Source organism: Triticum aestivum, chromosome 2B, assembly GCF_018294505.1.
Source record: "Triticum aestivum cultivar Chinese Spring chromosome 2B, IWGSC CS RefSeq v2.1, whole genome shotgun sequence".
NCBI classification, from domain to species: Eukaryota; Viridiplantae; Streptophyta; class Magnoliopsida; order Poales; family Poaceae; genus Triticum; species Triticum aestivum.
The window spans coordinates 54,772,791-54,779,920 of NC_057798.1; the positions used below are offsets into that span (position 1 = coordinate 54,772,791).

At 42.4% G+C, this 7,130-nt stretch overlaps 1 pseudogene; it reads left to right on the forward strand.

Annotated features, from left to right (window-relative positions):
• The first annotated feature begins 1,761 nt into the window (after nucleotides 1-1,761).
• On the forward strand, nucleotides 1,762-5,303 carry LOC123040379 (probable flavin-containing monooxygenase 1; annotated as a pseudogene).
• Nucleotides 5,304-7,130: the final 1,827 nt, after the last annotated feature.

Genomic DNA, 7,130 nt, shown 5'->3' on the forward strand with positions numbered 1-7,130 from the left:
GGTTTTTGAAAAAAAAAATTGAATTTTTTTTTTCAAATTTCTGAATTATTTTAACCTCTAGTCTCTAATCACCACCCCTCATCACTTCTCAATTTATTCTTTTATCACCCCTCATCATTCCAAATCATCTAACTTCCCAACCGGTCACCCATCCCTCTCACTACTCCAGCCCAAGCACGCTTAACTTCCGGGTTCTATTCTCCCACGCTCCAAGTCTGCACTTGTTGTTTTCCTGACAATAATAAGATGTCAATCCTATTAACCTTCAGGAATTTTGCTTGAGCATGAAGTGACACATTTCACTGTTTGAGTTTGAAACTATTGTTTTAAAAAACAATAATTATTTAGTAACACTAATATTTCTTGAATAATTAGTTTGACCATTGTTTGACCACAGTTTGACCACAGTTGACCACAGTTTGACCAGATTTGACCAAAATTGAAATAATTAAAATAATTATTTAGTAACACTAATATTCTAGAATAATTAGTTTGACCATTGTTTGACCATAGTTTGCCCACTGTTTGAATAATTTTCAATTTTTTCCACTCTAGATCTTACAAGCCCCGTAACTTTTTTTCTATTAGGTTTTTGAGGATTTTGAAAATGTTTAACGGGGTTTCCCCGGTTAAATTTGGATGTAACTTTTCGAGTAGATGATTTTTCATATAAAAAACTTTTTCATCCGAGTTAGTATGCAAAAGTTATGCCCATTTTTACAAATTTCAGAGAGATTTTGCAAATAAAGTCAAAATTCACATTTGCAAATTTTCCCAACAACTAGACCACATATCACATGAGAAACTTATTTTCTTTTATTTTTTTTGACATTTCCATTATTTTCTTTTATTTTTCTTAAAACTGAAAAGGCGATCCCGGGGGGGGGGGTAGAGTTTGAAAATGGGACCTTTAGTACCGGTTCGTGGCACGAACCGGGACTAAAGGTCTCAACCCCATTAGTTCCGGTTCGTGCCACAAACCGCGACTAAAAGGGAGGAGCTTTAGTCGCGGTTGGCCTGGCCAACCGCGACTAAAGGCCTTTGGGCACCTTTAGTCGCGGTTGGCCTGGCCAACCGCGACTAAAGCCCGCGAGCGCCCTGGGCCCAGGCATTTGGTCGCGGTTCATCTGCCGAACCGCGACTAAAGACTTCATTAGTCGCGGTTCCTACAGTTTCGCGACTAATGGGGCTGGACGGAAGCCTCTTTTTCTACTAGTGTTTGTTCGTCTTTGTTCTAGTGTCCTTAGGTTGGATCCTTCCGATTTAAGCTTCTTTTCATCAGCGGCGGTGGTTATTCTGACGGTCCTATGGGCCTTAACGCGACTACTTCCCGACTGTCTACTACAACAAGTTGTGTCCGGCTTTGACAAGGGAGGAGTGATGAAGGTGGTGCGCCTTCAGCTCGCTTCAGTGCTTGTAGTCGTCGCTAGGTGGTCTATAAATCTGAATGTTTTATTATTTTTAATGTTCGTTGTACTCACATGGTTGAAAATGAATAGATTGGAAGGTTCTCGAAAAAAAATAATGGGACGGCTATATTACAGTCTAAATTAGTGGGATGATCTTAATTTATTTATATCCGATAATATAGTGAAAAATAAAATCTCTTCACGATATATAAGATATTTTCTTAACACCGGTGGTTCTGGATCCAGCGTACAAGCCATCGAAAGAGACGGCGGCAATAGTGCGACGAGGACAACTCGTTCATTATGCCACCAGCCCAACACAGAGCTTGATTAGCTATCAACACCACCACGCTTAGCCATCACAGCGGGACTCCATTCTCAGCGTGAGTCCGTGACACCGTCGCACGCACACAACAAGGTCAGCCATGGACAAGAAGAGGGTGGCCATCGTCCGCGCCGGCCTGAGTGGCCTGGCGGCGTGCAAGCACCTGCTGGAGCGCGGCTGCCGGCCGACCGTCTTCGAGGCGGACACCGTCCTCGGCCGCGTGTGAGCGCACGCACCAGAGTGCACCAGGCTCCAGACGCCACGGCCCATGTTCCAGTACTCCGACTTCCCGTGGCCGGAGTCTGTCACGGAGGTGTTCCCGGACCACCGCCAGGTCGCCGACTACCTCGACGCCTACGCAGGCCACTTCGGCGTGCTCGACTACATCAGGTTCGGCCGCAGGGTGGTCGGGATGGAGTATGTGGGCGTCGGCGAGGAGGAGGTGGCGGCGTGGGAGGACTGGGCTGGGTGCGGCGAGGCGTTTGGTTCCGGCGACGGCGAGTGGCAGCTCACGGTGGCCGACGTCGACGGTCTCATGGAGGTAAGGGCCCAACCAGTTTGCACATACTTCCAAGGTACGTATATACTGTGTGTGCCCCTGCTTACACGGCACCATTGGTGCGCTCAGAACAGCACACTGCACTGTCGGATGTCGGTGATATTGATCCGTTTGCCTTTATTTGATGATGATAATATGCTGCACCTACTAATTTGATTTCTCGGCACATGAACGTCACACTCACACATGGAGGTGCCACCTACTCCCCAAAAAATGGCATGTGACCACTGGATGTGAATAAATCAACATCTACTTTTCTGATCTTCTGACTTCAAGTGATACTCCATGTACTCCCTCCGTCCGGAAATACTTGTCATCAAAATGGATTAAAATGGATGTATCTATAACTAAAATACATCTAGATAATCCATTTCAATGACAAGTATTTCCGGACGGAGGGAGTACTAGTAACCTCTCATCTTTGAAGTTCTAGATTGAAGCTTGGATGGCCACTAGCCTTCAGAATCTCAGGGAAAAAACTAGGAGCAGGAATCAAAGATTTTTGTTTACTAGTTACTATAGGGCAACAGCCCTACAGTCCTGTATTCTAGATTTTTTTTCCAGGCTTGTTTAAATCCGCTCCCACCGGTAGTCGAACCCAGGATTTGGGGTGCTACTGAGGTCACTGCAACCACGAATTCCTAGCTAGTAAGGGAATAATAGCAAAGTACGGTTCCATGAATTATTACTGTACCAACACTCCTCTACCATCAACACATAACCGGCATCTCAAAAAAAATCACCCGGCACCGATCATATGCATGCTTGCACGTTGAGAGAAATGAGTTAGCGAGGACCACCTATTTAGTTATGTAGGATGTCCAGCTTTTACAATCGAACAACACGACAAACACCCAGATACAATCGATGGTAATCCTACGATCAGACTATACCCTGGAAGCGAAGAAGGAGTCAACTAAACTATCAGACCATGTTTTTATTGTACACATGCAACATAACTTTAGAAGTGCGAAAATTTTACTCTCCAAGATGTTTCTACATAGGTACCATAACATCAGTATTTCTATGAAAGCACACTACACCAACAAAATTAAAATCAGGGAATATATGTGCACCATTTTCCAAATGTAATGCGTATAGATTGGCTAAGGGACAAGCAATTTTAATACTCCCTTCGATCCTTGTTACTTGTCGCTCAAAGGGATGTATCTAGCAGTATTTTAGTGCTAGATACATCCATTTGAGAGACAAGTAATATGGATTTGAGAGAGTAGTATTTTGTTAACTCGGAGTATATTTTTCTAGACTTAACCTTCCAGGTAAATGAAACAATGTTCATAAATCAAATTGTCTGTGCAATTCTATTTGCCTTCTTTTCAGGTACACAAGGCAGACTTTGTGATCCTTTGTATTGGGAGGTTCAGTGGTGTGCCCAACATACCTACATTTCCAGTTGGCAAAGGCCCAGAAGTGTTTGACGGGAAAGTGATCCACTCCATGGAGTACTCGAAAATGGGAGGCAAAAATGCTAGAGATATGATCAAGGACAAGCATGTGACTGTTATTGGCTACCTGAGATCAGCAGTAGACATTGCAAATGAGTGTGCCAACGTCAATGGTATGTAGACGATGCCACTTTCTTACAATATGATTATCTCCTTTCCTCTTGCATGAAGGTTGATATATCAAACTTAATTAGTGTTAAACCTAAGTGTTACAATATGTAGACGATTTCTCCTTTATTAAATGTGTCATTGTCTACCTTGGTTATAAAGTCTTGGGTTACATAGTTGCCTCAATAAAACAAAAATACAAATGCTATGATTTTATTACTAATTGTTTATTTATTTTTTAGGTACCGAAAAACCATGCACGATGGTAGTATGAACAAAGAGTTGGAATATACCAGACTACTATGCTTGGGGCGTCCACATTTCAAATTTCTATCTCACCCGTTTCACCGAACTACTTATTCACAAGCCTGGTGAAGGCTTTCTCAACAACATGTTGGCTACTGTCTTGACTCCACTGGTAGGGCTACATGTTATAATTTTTGTATTAAATTCTAATTGAACTTGTTTAAATGGTTTTGTTTTAGATTAAACCGATACATGCATGTGTTTTCCTTGTTTGTGTTGAGTAGAGGTTGATTTTTTCGAAGTTTGTTGAGAGCTACTACTCAATTGCAATGAGGAAGCATGACATGGTGCCTGACCATAGCTTTTTTGAGGGATTAGTGGCATGTGTAGCTGCCATTGCACCAAAGGATCATTACAAGAATCTGGAGGAAGGTAGCATCGTTCTTAAGAAGTCAAAAACATTCAGCTTTTGTGAAGAAGGTGTGCATTTTGAAGGTGAATGTACTCCAGTAAAGAGTGACATTGTTATCTTCGGAACCGGATTCAACGGTGATCAAAAGATCAAGGACATGTTCACATCAGAATACTTTCGGAGCATAGTCGTTGGCTCAACATCAACGACCGTGCCACTTTATAGGTAATCGCCTCGCTATATATGCACAATATTTATGTAGTTTGAACGTCTTGATTTTGAAGAGTACACTAATCCCTTATTTTAGGGAGTGCATCCATCCAAAGATTCCACAGCTCGCGGTCATCGGCTATTCCGAGAGCTTGACAAATATCTATACAACAGAGCTTATGTCCAAGTGGATATCACATTTTATGGATGGTGGTTTCAGATTGCCAGGTGTCAGAGAAATGCAGAGGGATGTCCTTGAATGGGAGAAGTTCATGAAGCGCTACTCTCGAGACTATTTCCGTAGGTCATGTGTTGGAATTGTTCATATATGGTACAATGATCAACTATGCCAGGACATGGGATGCAACCCAAGAAGGAAGAAGGGTTTTTTCTCTGAATTATTTGAGCCTTATGGTCCTTGTGATTATGTTAATCTTCACCCCAAGTAATAGTAGATCACATGTTTGCACACAATAAGTTTTCTACCAGATCCCTCATGTACACACATGTATAAGTTGTCTACCAGATCCCTCGTTGTTTATCTACTTGCATGGTTACTTGTTATAATATTGTATGGTATTGTGCCAGGACATGTTCCTAGACATTAATTGTAGTCGGGTTGGTGGTTTGTTTGGTCCACTAATCTAGTGTAGTAATATCCAATGTGAAGGAAGAAATGAAACCATAGGCACAATTATACCATATAGTCATGCCTCTTAGAAATCCCTTATTGAAAGTATACTATATATGTAGAATTATATATAATGTTAGCTTATATTTTCTATTACTAATCCCTAGCTAATTGCACGTACGTATCTACGAAACAGTAATAACAATACATATGTAAGATTTGAGTGACTGGAAATTTACTCACCTCAAAAAGATACAAAAGTATATAAACAAAGACTATGTCATCGTTTGAAATAGTGTTAGTCTCTTTATCCTTTGGTGGGATATATACTTACATTATTTTTTAGCAAAGACCACACACAACAATTCAAACTTGACTAGTGAAATAGAATAACAAAATTGTGATAGACTATAACCTCATGACATATTGCCTTATATATCCCAAATTTCACTAAGATGGTCAAATGTGGGGCCTCCATACACATCCATCGTGGGTACCATCCGGTCGCGAATGAAGTCCAGCCGCACATAGAGGAAAGCCCACACTACCCTCCTGACACTGCCCAAGACTGTCGGACCAAGCCTAGCAGGCACCATCGCTGACGGAAGAGCGCCGCCAAAACCACGCCACCACCTCCACCGGCCAGGCCCACTATGGCAGAGGCGGCCACCCGCAGCCCGCGCCGCCTGGAGAGAACCCGTCGCCACCACCTCGGGTGTGGAAAAACACTGCACTGCATGTCACATCACCACCGCACCTACACGCCAATGATGTCTATTATGCAATTTTATTCTTGTAGACACATGTTGGACCTCCAAGCATAGAGTTTTGTAGGACAGTAGCAATTTTCCCTCAAGTGGATGACCTAAGGTTTATCAATCCATAGGAGGTGTAGGATGAAGATGGTCTCTCTCAAACAACCCTGCAACCAAATAATAAAAAGTCTCTTGTGTCCCCAACACACTAAATACAATGGGAAATTGTATAGGTGCACTAGTTTGGCGAAGAGATGGTGATACGAGTGTAATATTGATAGTAGATATTGATTTTTGTAGTGCGAACAATAAAAAACAGCAAGGTAGCAAGTAACAAAAGTGAGCACAAACGGTATTGCAATGATGGAAAACAAGGCCTAGGGTCCGTACTTTCGCTAGTGCAATCTCTCAATAGTGCTAATATAATTGGTTCACATAACCACCCCTCTAAGTGCACTGAAGAATCACTCCAAAGTTCCTATCTAGTGGAGAACATAAGAAAAAATTGTTGATGGGGTACGAAACCACCTCAAAACTATTCTTTCCGTTCGATCTATTCAAGAGTTCGTACTAAAATAACACAAAGCTATTTTTTTCATTTCGATCTATCCCAGAGTTCGTACTAGAATAACACAACTAGAAAAACCGCTACTAATGGCGCACCTAATTTGGCCATTAATGGCGCATCACTGGTGCGCCATTACTAGCACGTCATTAGTAATTTTTACTAATGGCGCACCAGTGGTGCGCCATTAGTATCTGGTATACTAATGGCGCACCACTGGTGCGCCATTAGTATAGGCTACGGTGCGCCATTAGTATGCCTCCCAGGGGCCATGTATACCCAGGTGCTTTGGCATACTAATGGCGCACGACCACGAGATGCGCCATTAGTAACCATGGCATACTAATGGCGCACTGACCAGTGATGCGCCATTAGTATGCTTTGTCATACTAATGGCGCACTGGCATGTGATGCGCCATTAGTATGAATATTAGGTTTTTTTTA